We start from the raw sequence: 15,008 nt of genomic DNA, 5'->3' as shown, positions 1-15,008 counted from the left end.
AAACAATCCCAGCATTTACAAAATGAAAACAGAACATTTAAGTTGAGCGGCAGTCCAGCAATCAGACTGGTCTGTAGGATCTTAGTTGAAGTGTTCAGTGTTTAGACCTTGTAATCTTTCAGTGACAGCTCTAACTACTGGGCTTGCCTGCTGTTGAATTTAGAGCATTGTTTATTCCACACGCTGGCCTCCCCTTTCGTGTGGCGTACTGAATACCCCATCAGATACCCGCAAAATGTGCATCAAGACATGGATGGTGCTTTTGCGTCTCCGCATGCACAGAATTTCCCATGCGTATGTTTATACTGACTGGGGCAACATGTGCACAAATACTCTGTGGTCGGAGGGGCACCCTGCTCTTTTCTTCCTGACTTTGCGGTGGTTTACTTGTACCAGAAAACCTCAGCTGTGGAGCACATGGTCCAGCTGTGGTGGGGTGACTATGAGGACACTGACAGAGGAAATCCAGTAGAGCATGCAGTTGCGAGGAAATACACGAATAGCTCGGCTGATAACGATGTGATCGTCCCCATTCCAATGTGCTTTGTACTCTGGCAGGCCAGGGCGTCCCGCCATCTATTCCTGTGAGTCAAATTGTGAGTCCGAGTCTCCACTTCATCCTCATTCTTCAGCAGTAAAATCTCAGGGATGCTGTTTTCCAAAGCTATCCTTAGACAACAATCCCTTTTGTTCCATTGTAAGGCAGTGGGACAGAGATAATCATAGTGCTGAGATACACTGAGGGGAACTGCACGCTAAACTAGAAGCCAGATGTGGCACCATGTGCTTCTGTTCAGCTGTCAGTGGCCTGCGCCGCCTCTGATGTCAGGCACGCCTTAAACTTGCTGCCCTCTCTGATGCGGTCGGATCTGCCTTCCTTTCCCTCAGATGAACGCTCAACCGCCAATGATTAAGCCAGACAAATTGGAAACTGCAAAGCAGGAGAAACTCAAATGCAGGACTTCTCAAGGTGCTGCTTGGGAATCTTCGCTTTTCAGGCCACTGTGAAGGAGCCTCTGCGAATGAACTGACACCGCCTCAGAGATGCTTTATAAAACGCAGACTTGGGCTTTGAAGTAAAAGCATTACAGAGCAGCTGGGGCTCCATGTGTAGCAGCTTGCCTGAGGTTAAGGAGAGGAAATTGGAAATTTGTGTTGTGTGCGAAAGAGATATAGCACATTGACTTTGCAGTCATCGTGACCCCTGAAACACAGGTGAACCCAAATGCTGGATTTCACTAAAGCCAAGGTTTATTTCCTTATCGGCTTGTATCTGAGAGTCCAGACAAGATCATATTACCATTTTCGTTTCTGACCAAAGGCTGTAGATTCATTTTGCAGATCTGCATCCATTTAAGTGTGTAAACTGTGCCACTTAGGACCAAAATAAGCGGAATGGGGATAAAATGTCCATCTGTGAGGAACAGCAGAACCAAATAATAATTCTGTGTGGATTTCTTAATATGAGCAACACCTTTTGCATTGCACCCAGTCCTTTGTCCTGTTGTTGATATGTCACCACTCACTAGTGCAGTTTTAAGTTGCGCTTAGAACGAATTCAATTGAATTTGGGAGATGTGTTTTTAATTCTTCCCTGCCTAAAATCCTCCCAGCGTTGAGAAGAGAGAAAACAAGAAAATCTTCAAGGCTGAACAGTTTTTCTTTGAAAATCATTGAAATCGTTTGAAATAATTTTCTACAAAAGTGATCAAAGGCTTAAATGGTGCCAATACGATCCCTGTCATTTCAAAAGGCAGGCATGTTGGTTTTTTTTTTTGTTTTTTTTTTGCTGTGCATTATCAAGGTTAATGTGTAACTGCATGTATCGTGTATGTTTTGAATTGATGAACACGTCCGCCTTTGGAGGACTGAATTGCCTTTTGACGCGAGCAAACAGTAATGTAGATCTGAATTATTTACCTCTTGAAATCATGATGCTGTTTTTTCCCCCCTTCCCCACAAGATCTGCCTGCAGTCTGAAACAGCAGAGAAATTATAAATTAGTGAAAGATTCACCAACAACAGTGTTTGCAAAAATGATATTCTACCTGGGACAGTTCATTTCAATAACAGTGTAAAAGCAACGTCCAAACATTTTAAATTATTCAGAATGAACGTGGCCTTGCTGGATGAAAAGTGAGCGATAAAAATAGCCCTTTTTGAAGCTGAGTGTTCTTTTTTTTTTTTTTTAAGCTATGTAGGTGTTGCCTTGAATTCCCACATTGTCCGTTTACTGGAACTGGTACTCACACAGAGGTGCCGTATATACGAGAGAGTATGTGACACTATTGTGGCACAGCCTTTGCTAAAGTGATAGAAGATAACATGGTAGAGTTTCTGCACACCTTTACTGCTTTGATTAAAATTAAAAGTTGTGGTTTCACTCGCTAGATGCAGCCTCACCTGCACAGGCTATCTGTGGTGACTCGCCCTGTCTTCTGTGTGTGTGTATGGGCGCCACTTCCTGTTTTATTTTGATACTACCATTCTGTCTCATTTCAGGTGACCTTATTTCCTGCCCTAATCGCCCTAATGTCCCTCCCCCGTATCTGTCTAATCACCTCCCCCTGTCTATGTATACTTCAATTCACCCTTTTGTTCTTTGTAGCGTGTCTCACGTTCCTGCTTGTGTTTCTGGTTTTCGACCCTGTTTGGATTATTTAGTCTCGTCCTTTGCACTTCTGCTGTGTGGACAGACTGCTCGTATACCAAACCCAAGTTAAAGCCTAATGAACTGATCCCTGCGTCTGAAAGTCATATTTTCCCTGTGCCCGTGCGTTACACTATCATACAACAATGCACAGACTAAATCATTTTTAGAGGTGTATTTCTCCAGAGAGCAGAAGGAGGAGGTGGAGGAGGAGGGGACAGGGAGTGGTTCGCTGCGGTGTGAGCTGGCAGGCTCCCCGATGTAGAGAGATCTTGCAGACAGGTACGATGGATTGATGTTACTCACCTTTGTTTGATCTCAAAACCAGCGCCCATGTCTGTGGTTGTGTTGTCTGTCTGCACATGTAGGCATCTGTGTATACGTGTGCCTGCCTAGCAATATGGCAAGACTGTGCTTTTGTGTGTGTGTGTGTGTTTGCATGTGTATGCAGCACTACAGTGTGACTGCATCATCTGGCCTCTGATCTTTTTCACCCATCAGGAATGAGAGGAGACAGCGAGGGCGACTTTGATCTCTCACAGATGAACCAGTTTTTGTTTAGTTTTTTTGGCCTCTAACATGTAGAAGTCAAAAAAGGGCACTTTCTTTTTTGTCTGTTGTGCATTTTCACGTTAGACGCTTGTAATTGATGCTTGTATCCATTTAACCTAACAAGTCTTTCTATGACTGATGTGAAATAGCACGAGCTTCTGGACTTCCACTTGCTAAATTGCCAGTTTGCTTTTTGCATTCAGAAAAAAAGGAGCTGCAGCTGGCGTACACGTTCACCAAAACTGGACAGTTGAAGACTTGAACGTAGCCTGGTCTGATGAATCTGGATTTATGATGAGGCAGCAGATGGTCGTGTCAGAATTTGGCATCAAGCAGCATGGATCCATGGACCCAAGCTGCCTTATGTTAACAGTCCAGGCTGTTTCTGGGGGTGTAATGGTGTCAGGAATGTTTTCTTGGCACGCTTTGGGCCCCTTACTATCCCTCAATCGTAGTTTGGATCCCACAGCCCATCTGAATATTATTGTTGACCATGTGCACCCCTTTATGGCCACAATTTGCCATCCTCTAATGGTTTTTTGAGCATGATAATGATCCATGTCTCAGAGAAAACGTGAGCTCAAACTGGTATTTACCGGACTTCAGTGGCCTCCTTTAGTCACCAGATCTGAATCTACATGTGTTGGCCACACAACTAACCAAATGATGTCTTTCAGCCATTAATGAAAGACTAAAAAGAGCATTTCAAACATCTAGTGGAATCAAAAGCAAAGCAAAGCAAAGCAAAGAGAAGCTCAATCAAGTATCCCCATGGTGTTGCTGATAATGTGCTCCGAGCCTGTGGTCTTATCAGACCATCTCCACTCTGCTAAATCATAACTAACCGACCAGATGTTGATGCCGAACAGATTCAGTAATTCCAAGCAATAGCATTTGAAATGTGTGAGAAGCTTTACATGTAGATATCCGAAGATCTTCACAAAATTTTGACCTTTAAGAAAAGGTGCAATGCCCCTATCAGGTACAGGCATATGTTGAAGATCTGATTAGATCAATGCTAAAATCAGGCGTCAAATTGACTCCACATTATGTCAACTTCTTTTGCAAAGTGCTATTTCTCTTTTTCGGGATTAAATTACGAGTTGAAACACATACACACAAAAAGAAACTGAAGAAGTTGTGTGTCAGACATAATGGGACCTGCTTCTCAATGGGGCTGTATAAGAGCTTTTTTTTATTATTCTATGAATAGACTGCATTTTGTATTGTCAACTTATTTTAACACCTGCAGTGACATAAAACGCAAGCTGCCTCTCCACATCAAAGACATATTTCCCTCACACTGTTGGACACAGCTTCAAAGTATTTTCTCTAAAAAGCAGTTGTAAAACACTGGGGAAAGCAGCGGCCTGTTGTTCACTTCTTCTCATATCGCCATGTGTTGCCATGGAGCTTTGGCGCTGTTGACACTGGAGGGTGTAAACAGACTTGGGAGGGGAAGAAACAAGGTGGTGGAGGGCAGGCGATAGAGGAGGTCACACTCAGGCTCAGACAGACACCACTGTCTGGGCAAAATAGTGGTATAGTGTTTGGGGAGACTGGAGGGTCACAGGTTTGAATCTGTGTGCACTTTAAACTCCTCACTCACATGCTTTTGAGATGCAGCTGTGAGGTTTCCTGGATAAACACTGACAAACTGAAGTCAATTTTGGATTATTTCTCTCATAGCTGCGGCTTAAAATCAATGAAAAGACCAAGTGTTCAAAAAACAATATTGCAGCTGGCCAATCTAAACATTTCTCATGTAAAGCTAATTTATAAATAGGTTATTTGATTAAAAAAACACATATTTAAAGCTGCACGAATAAAAATATTTGGTCATTTGGGGAAAATCAACCTGTGAATATTATCTTATATTTACATATTAACACCTGAGAAAGTTGGCAAACAGCTGCCCGTTTACACTTTGAGCAGATGTGGAGCAACATTAGCATTCTGTGTGCCAACGGCATGGTGTTGAAGGGTGTGAGTTGTGACCAGGTGAATGTAAATTCATTAATCACTCGGCTTTTAGGCCTCCATCAACTCCTGAGGGAAATATCTGGCTGTTTATTCACCCATGTTCATTGCTGACTTCAGTAGCTGTTTGGTTCTCAGCTGTTCGAGTACACACAGATACTGTACATATCTGTGTGTACATATATAAGGACAAGTATGGGCATGAACCTTTTGTTGCAAATTAATATAAAATTTATATAAAATGTATATATATATATTTATATATAAATACAAACGACAACAAAAAATTATAATAAAAAATTAAACAACTAGAACTACTTTTCAGGAGAAATGATCACAATCCACACATCAGCTAAACCAGTGACAGTGTTTTTACAGAGCATTATGATGTCACTTTTGGCTGTTTGTGTGTGTGTGTGTGTGTGTGTGTGTGTTTTTTATAAATATATTTAATTTTTTAATTTTTATTGGAAAATGTCATCACTTCATTTTAACGATTTAATTTCAAATACAGACAGAGTTTTTTGCCCTAATTTGTGGAGGAATTTATGGCCAAAGATATTTTGTGTGCGTCATAGTGACCTGGATCTTTGACCTTTGACCAGCAGATCCAAATCAGCGCATGTGCCTCAAAGTGCTCTTTAGATGCCACAGTAAGGAGGCCGAAAACATGTTTTTTCACTCTTTTTTTAGGTCACTGTGACCTTTTACCTTAAAATAAAATCAGTTCACACTTGAGTCCTACTGAATGCGAAGGATGGATGGTGGACAACAAGCACAGAGGCATAACAATGTTGTGTTTGCTAACATGATGCAACATGGAAGGTATTACAGTGCACCTAAAGATTTGATAATATGGAAGTGTTATTGGAAACCAGATGTATTAAAGACTGCAGTCCTTGCTGGAAACTGTGACGGACTTTTTGTTCTGGGGGCAGCAGTGGCTGGCTCTTGGCTTGTGTGGGCTGCAGCTACAGCTACATTTGTATATATAACTTAAATCTCCGTGTCTCACTTGTGGCATTTGTTTGTTTTGTTTGAATTGTGCTTTCTTTATGACATGTTATAAACGGTAGTCATGCTATTTGTTTCTATCTCAGTTTTGTCAGTTGCACTTTCAAACTACGGACTGCAACTGCTGGGTCATCAAAACATTCTCACATTTTCATGCAGCCTCCTTAAACGTGACTCTCTCTAATCTACGTTTTATTGGGGAGTTTAGTGGATGTGTTTCATTGCAATGTAATAAGAGAGGACAGGAGTGTCTTATGGGCCTTCAAAGCCACGCGCACACATGAAAGCAAAAAACAGCCAATCACAGCGGCAACAACATCAATTCCATTTTCTCCATATTATAATCAAGTGGATATGAACCAGGCCTGGACTTCTGGGTCATTTTCTGTAGAGCTCATTTCCTGGCTGGTATCAGTTCATATGGCTTTGTTTTTTCTGGATGCGAAGAGGGAGCTGAGATCACAGGAGGGCTCAGCAGCTTAGCCACGCTGACCACCCCACTGATGGCAGTTATGCAACTGACAAGGCTACTCTTGGTCAGAGCGAGGGGGTGATTTGGGTTCACTTCAACAACCTCAGGCTAAAAACAAAACCCTTTCTTCGTGATAGCAACTCTCGTGATGGCATGTTTTGATGACACATGCTTGAGCTTGATGTTTGCTTGATGTCCCATCAAACCACATCATTTATTTTGTTTTATTTTATTTTTTTTTCAATGCAGAGTCCAAATCGGAGAGTCAGGTTAAAGAGAAAACAGAATGCACTTTGTTTTGAGGGCCATGCTGATGAGTCTGCAGTCAGACAGCGTGAGGGGGAGAGAAGAGCAGCACTGCTGGGTCAGCTAAGCCTTGCCTGTTACCTCTCTGTGGGCTCAGCACTTTTGGACATGTATCTGCCATGTGGAGCTGCTGGGCCGGTGACATGCCACTCATTCTCGGCCGAAGCCTGCTCTGCTAAAGGCTCCACCTACTACAGCCCCTCCTCCAACTTTTTACACCCACAAAATATATCATATTGTGTCCAATTAAACAAGCGACTAAGCTCAAGTGTTTCTATTCAAAAATGAAAAGACCATTCAAGCAGTGAGGCAGTTTCTTTGCTAAAAGGGCTCGAAGGGATTTGATCCAAGAAATGTAGAGAATGTTAACATTACTACTACTTTAGCAGGCTGTTTGTTTGAGAGTTTGATACCGCTCTTTTAAATATGTACAAGTCTGTTTGAATGGCTACACTTCAGAGTCCACGCAGTGCCCCTTTAATAACAGCCCAATGCTGGACTGCATCTGACAGGCGTCTCCCCACCGGCCTTTTTCAGCACTGACCACCAGGTGGAGACCTCTGTGTTCGTGGCAATCAGTCTGCTGTCCCACTGCGGCCCGCACATGGACAGAGTTAATAGGCAGAAACATCTGGACACATGAACAATTCAAAGGCTGGACACAGCTGTAGACAGGAATCATCCAGCAGTGTGTTTTCCTCCAGGCGGCCCGTCTTTGTTGTGCTGGTCTGAGTTGGTGCCTGCATGAGCCTCTTTGCCTCAAGAGATGAATCTTTAGAGTTTACAATGTGCTGCTAAAAGACATTGATCTTTGCTGCAGTTGCGTAAGCAACACCATGACTTCCCAGTATGTTCTCTTGTGGTCTTACATGGCCTCAGGTATTGATGCTGAGCCACAGAGAGTCTTGCTTGGTTTTGTTTAAGATGGCACACGAAGGGGGTCTGAGCTATAAACATGTTTTTTAAGGCAGACCACACTGTGATTGTATGCTTATGTGTGAAATTGTGCCTGTATGATGTTATGACTACAGCTGTATGATCACAAAAAGAAGAGAAGATGAGATGAGAAGGGAAGAGAAGAGAAGAGAAGGAGGTCTTCCGGTGTTTAATTCCATTGCTGAAAATGTAAATTAAGCATGTGACCTAATGACTACACAATTGGATTTGGCAGGTTTACATAATGCTGGAACTAAGTGACTTTCCTGTGGCCAAGCACTAGCAGCTCATCTTTGGCTCCCAGCTCTGTTTCTGTGACTCTTCAGCGATGGCTGTGAATGGCTGTGGTAGCAAACAGTGTGGAAGTGTCTCTGACTGAGGAGAGAATGGAAGGCAGTGAGCAGCCCACTCACCAGCCTGTCGCTGCCCCCGCACACAGATGCACACATGCACACACGCACACAAATACAATCACGTATATATGGATATTGGCGGTAGAATTGGCCATCTCTTCATTCAAAAAAAATAAAATATATATATATAAATACATAAAATGAAATTACAAAATTAAAATCGGAAATGAATTCGATTAGATCAAATACTGTAATAGCAGATAAGGCTGATAGACAATAACCCAAAATGCTTTCTCTCTCTTTCTGTCATACATACACATACACACATGCAAATACACACACTCACTTGGCTCTTTCGATCTTGCTCTCGCCCACATACTGACACACTCTCACACATGTTTGTATGTGCCAATAGAGTACTCCCAGATGGACTACTACCAGAGCAGGAATTACGTAACAAAGGCCTGTTTCAAACTACAAACTTTAAACTCAAACAGTGAGACACAGTGAGAAGACTCTGTTTCACATAAATGGCTGTTGGCTGCTCTCTGATAGTCCTCACCGTGGCTAAAAATGACCACGATGTAGCAGTTTAAAACTGAGTTTGATGTTTATTGCATAATTGTTGTTCATTACAACTTGGGCCAGTATTGCAGCGTACTAACCAAAATAATTACACACAAACAATAAGAAGTTCAAGACAGTGTGGTAACAGTTAAGCGTTACGGTAAAAGATGGTGCATGCACAATACAGCAACGGAAGGTTAAAAGGGCCGTTGGCTAGCAGGGTTGCATGCTTACCTGTCAATCTTGTCATGTTCACCTTTTTGCATTAAAAAAAAAAAAAGCATTTAAATAATTTCTGCAAATCAGGCAATGAGTTTAAAAGCTATGGTCACCCAAAGACTTTTATTTCTTGCTTGGCTGTTTTTATCATGTTGTCATGTTGCTAGAAGACAGTGAGTATAATGTTATTACCAGGAAAAATAACGGTGCAAATGAAAATAGTGGATTTTTTTAGGGAATAAACTATGTTAACTGCAACTAATTGGTCCATGAAAGCATAAAGCGCAGTCTCACTAACTCGCTTTTACAGAAAGCAATGAACAGGATTCGAATAGTTTTCCACTTTCGCCCTGTCGAGGAGGCAGCTACACAACTACAGGTTGCAACGAGAACAAGATTCGACTGTTAATGCAGGGCATCTCGCCTCATCTCCCGCCAACCAGCAAACCCTGCCCCTCACAACCCCACATGGTTGGCAGAATGCTGCCATTTACAAGCTGAGGGGGGGGGTGCTCAGAGGTGAGGGGGTAACTGAGAACAGATGCAACGTCTGCCACGTACACACACACACTATCTTTCCCTCCCTCTTTTCCCTTCTTAATTTCGTTACTCCCCAGCTTCCTTATATTTCTCCCCAACACCACCGTTTCTTACCCCACAACCCTGCTTCTTACCCCCGTACTCCTGCTCTTCACATGCAGGGTTAAACAACAGGCTCAGTGTGGCCCACTGGCGTCACCTTGCTCCTCCACCGGACACAGGCCACTTTGTCTGCAGGAGAGCTTGGGGGGGTGGGGGGTAGATGGGTAGATGTGACTCTCTACTCACCCAACACCACCACAACCTAGGAGACACCAACAGAGAGACCAAGTATGTGGGAAAAAGAGAGGGAGAGAGTCTTGACAGCTATTTTAGTCTTGTCTCAGTTTATATGGCTCTCTGTCTTTTTCTTTTCTGCCTTCCCAGTGTTACACACCCTCACTTACACACCTGTCTGCAGGTTAAACAATATATGTGTTGTCAAATTGGATTATAGTGGATTTTCTCTACTTGTCTAACGCTCTGTCTCCAATGCCCCCTCCTTCCAAACCTGGCCACACCACACAAGGAGCAACACAATAGTCCTGTTGTGTTTGCACTATTGTTCAGGAGGGAAATACAAGGTTTGTGCTGTCACACCCCCCTTCTTGTCTGTCCCTTAGAATCAACTCTGATGCAAACTGCAATTTGAACAATTGTTCCTTTATGAAAACCTGTAATTCCCTACGGCCCCTGAATGTTGATCATGGAGGCTACATTTGGCCTCCCTGGATTAAATTAAATGCATCCTGCTTGGGTTGAATTGAGGCCTCCTCTAAAGAAGAGTGTGCTGCATGTGTTGCATTATAACTGAATATGGGTTGTTTAGAAAGTTGCTCTGTTTACTGGGGGGCCCGATGAGGTAACTCTGACACGGACCAAAGTCGAAGCCAGCTGGGTTTTGTGCCTGTTCTTGAAGATCTCGTGCTCTTTTGATGATTCATCTGACCTCAACGATTTACATCTGACTGCAGTGAATCCCACACGACATCAAAGTGTTGATGACCCGGGCTTTTGCTAAGTGGCGACATAACAAGTTGAATTCCAAACTGCAGTTCCAGCAGGGTTTGACCTGCCATTATCCTCTATTGATTTTGAGCTAAATTTATGCTAATCCCTATTGAAGAAATGCTGAAGCAGAGAGGGCAAGTTAGAGGAGGATTTGTAAGATTAGAGCAGCCATGTGATCTGCACATCTGGACTGGGTAGTACTGGTCACCTAGTCGTGAAAACAGCAGCGAATGAGCCAGGGACAGCGAAGGATGACTTGATCAACTAATAAATAAACGCCTATTTTTCATTACCACCATGTTTTTAAAGCATTTCCTTGTTGTGCGCTGTATATTTTGACATCCCCATATAAATAGGCATAAACTGGTAGTTAGGTTTGTCTTGAGCATGCTGCATTTTCTGAAACTTGATATTTGTTCAACAGAGCAGTAACTTTTGTTGTGTTGTACATTGGAAACTATGTTTCCATCTTGACGGTAAAAGGGAGTCCTAACAAACTCCTTTTCCTTTCAGATGGGATGTGGAGGTCTGCAGAGAGGAGAGAAAGTGTGGCAGTGACAGATGAGGGCTCTCTCCGCTCCCTCTGGTATTATATGAGATGACAATGCTGCCATGTTACAGGAATGCATCCTGTATTTGCTGCTGAAAGAAGCAGGATGTTGCTGATGCTCATAGGTTCTTTCAGCCTGCAGGCCCCGCCCTGCACCCCCAGCCAGTAACAAAAGACCGCGCTGCCCGCTCCGACTGATTAACCAAACAAATGCCACCGATGGCACAAAAACATGTCTGTAAATGCACGTGGGCATTCCTAACATGCCTGCGGGTTTATGTGGCAGGGGGGTTCAGAGGGGTTCATGCATTTGTGTGTGTGTGTGTGTGTGTGTGGCTGAGGGCAAACGTGTTGTATGAACGCTGCCAACGAATGACCCGAGTGAACTCTTCGACTACATTCAGCTTTTTTCACCTGGCTTGTTGTGGTGCCACCCGTATGTGTGCGGCCTACATAGCCGAGCATCTGTGATTGGCCAGCCGGACGGCTTTGTCTCTCTACCTACTGTTTTCCAGAGCAGGATAAGAAGGAGAGAAGAGGTTGAAGAAAAAATCTTCCACTTTTCAGTAAACATACACACAGGTCACCAGGTTGGTAGGTGACGGGACACCAGCCCTACAGCAGCTCCGACACTCCTTCAATTTTGAAGTTTTGTCGAAGCTTTGAAAATGATAATCCCTATTTTGTGCTTTGATGATGATGGAGAGCACTTTGTAGCACACTGGTTCAAACTCTCCAGTAGGGCTCAAGTTGAGTGGTGATCTGCTGACTGTGAAGGCTGTGGCTTTTGATACAAGCCTCTTTTTTCTCTCATGAACTTGTTGAGTGAAACCTCTTCCCTGTATGGAAACATCTGTGTATCTCTTTAGATATCTCAATTTTACATTTTTTTTTTTTTTTTTTTTAACCAAAGTGACTTGTTGAGAAGCAACACTAAAGAGTCAGAGCAGTAAGAGACCTTGGTGTACACACAGAGTACTAAAGCTGTTTAATAGGTGCTTCTTCTCTTTAATATCCAGCAGTCACCCATTTCAGTTGCTGGACTATGTATATGGTGAATGTTCAACAGGTCCCTCACATGCGTCAAAGTGAGACATGGTAAGACCTGCTAATATCTGGCTTTTGTTGGCAATAAAAAAGGCTCCAATCTTCATTCAGACCTCAGGTTGAATGACCCAGCGGTAGACATCAGCTCTGGTTCCAAAACCCATTGATGGAAACACAACACCTGGATGAATGCGTTACTTTTTTTTTTTTTTTTTGCCTCTTCTCTTTCCTATCGATATGTCTCACGTGGAGGCACTAACACTTTAACATGAGGACCAAAACCAGGCTAAGATATTTTATCGGCTTGCAAGGCAGTTGGCAGCTCAGTCTTTTTCCTCTGTATGTGTGTGCTCTGTAATTTGTCTTATCACACTGAAAAAAACCAACCAAACTCATATTTGGAAACTCGCTTATTTTGGTGGAAACTGTGTATTTGTGGGATGATCAGCTCATTAGGAAGTTCTGCTATTCTTACATGGCCAACATTTCTATTGACATTCGTTTGCTCACCAGTACAGAAGAAACGCTGTGAGTTCACAGTAACAAACTTTCCAAAACAACTAAACCTCAGTTAGCTCTTGATTTCAAACATTCTCTGACCTGATAGCAACAAATAAATGAAACTTAAAATAGGGTCCATCCGCCATTACTTGCAATTATTGTATTTGATTGCTACGACTGAATGGCTAACCCATCTGGTAACTTAGCACCAACTTGCCTACGTGTAGTCTGGCCGTGCATTCGTTCTTGGCAGCCGCTCAGTGGAAGTTATCAGATACGTGGCAGCTGCGGTTTAAGACGTCGCCACAAAGCGATGTGAAAGAACAGCCAGTTCCATCTAAGGCTTTGGCGTCAGCACCTTCCACTCGGAAAAGTATGACAGTAGCAGAAAAATCTACAACCAATCAGAGATAGGGTGGTAAAATAGGCCAAATAAGCGTAAACATTGCTGCTGCTTTTTCAATGATGGCGCCAAGCGAGGGAACCAAAGGGTTTGAAAACAACACAACAGGGACTGTGGTGTAGCTGCATCAAGAAGCCATCTTTGTGCTTTCAAGGGAAATTAAATAAAAGCTCATGCCATAAATAACATCACTTATGAGAACGATATAGATAACTTCAAGTTTATATACAACATTTCCTTATGCGGGGCCTATATGACGTGAGACTTTCTGCCTTGTTATGAGGACATGCTTTTTCCCCACACGATGTGTCTGGTGGACTCTAGCAATAGTCAAGCAGTGCACACTTGAATGTGCTGGATAGCGTCTTCAGAGGGGTTTGGATTTCTTCGTTTGTGTCATCAACAGCACTAGCACAACTTTAATTTTTGCCTTCCTTTTCTTCATCTTAAGTTAGGGTGCTAACCAGCTAGCCCTGGTCCAACTGGTCCATCCTTTCTCTTTTCAATGCCGCGTCATTGTAGCATCCGGGCTGCTGAAAAGCAGTGTTGCTCGGATTCCATATTATAAGCTTTTATGATGCGAATCCACACAGGGCTAAAACTCTTGGCCAGTGACTTCCCATGTCCCTGGAGAGATGATTAGGTATGAAATATTTACCTTTTTTTGCTTTCTCTGTGAGCAAAAAAAGAGAAATATCAAAAATGTTTTTGATGACCTACTTCCCAAAATAAGGGGGCATGGCAGTGCAGTGGTTAGCACCGTAGCATCACGCAAAAAATTTTTCAAACAACGAAATGAAGGCGAAAGTTTGTTTTTGTTCTTGTTTTTAATTTCGCTGATTCTTTCCAAAAGAAGTCCACTATATTTACCTGCACCTCTCTTGTCCTTTCAGATGTACGAACCTAACCCAGAAATATTACTGACGAGGAAAGAGGAATACAGGGAGATAAGTTATAATAGGATGGTAAAGACTGACGTCACACTAGGCTCCACATAAGTGAGAAAGCAGTGCAGCGGTATAGAGGATGGAGATGGAGAAAGAAGGACAAGCACACGATTGCACAGTGACGTATAAGAGGTGACAGCCAGGTACACACACAGCTGTGAAGACACATCATCCAAGAGTCCCTCAGTGGTCTAACTACATCCATTTTGTACAACTGTGACTCTGAAATGCAGTGGGGGCCAAAGGGTAAGGTTGGTGCTATTCCAGCACCCCCCACGACCATGAAATGGGAAAAATGAATGAATGAATGTTTTGTAGTTTAAGAAGAAACTATTGATTTATCAGCTGTCTAATAAGTTTATGGTCTCAATCTCTACGTTCGAAACGTCTCCAATACAACATGGTTTCCATTTTTAAAATGATGGCGCACATGATGGTCCTCCGAAAATGGTTTCTTCTAGTTACAAAAAAAATAAACAAACAAGATGGCGACATCTGAATTAAAACTGAGGGCTTCAAAACAGCGGTTCATAAACCAATGGGTGACATGACAGCAGGTCTAAAACCATAATGTGACACAAATTTTCCATTTGGAAGTCATAAAAACATGTAAATACTGCAGTTCCAGATGACCACTTGAGGCCACTCCCAAGAGCAAATCACTTCCCATGGACTCACATATTAAAATGACGATCATCATCAATGACGACAAACATCAAGTAGCATTATATCTCTGAAATCAACTGTGTTTTATCTTTGTTTGTTTGTTTGTCTTGGAGGAACAGAGAATTTGCAACAAGCCTTACATTTTATATCAGGCCCAGTAGATAAGACAGTATACCAGTGATACAGAATGTCTAGCCAAGACTATAATCAACTGATCTTGACCTTGCCTTGCTGCTGTCCTGGTCTGATTAACTG

This window comes from Echeneis naucrates, chromosome 23 (assembly GCF_900963305.1).
Source record: "Echeneis naucrates chromosome 23, fEcheNa1.1, whole genome shotgun sequence".
NCBI classification, from domain to species: Eukaryota; Metazoa; Chordata; class Actinopteri; order Carangiformes; family Echeneidae; genus Echeneis; species Echeneis naucrates.
This window is presented reverse-complemented; position numbering follows the sequence as displayed.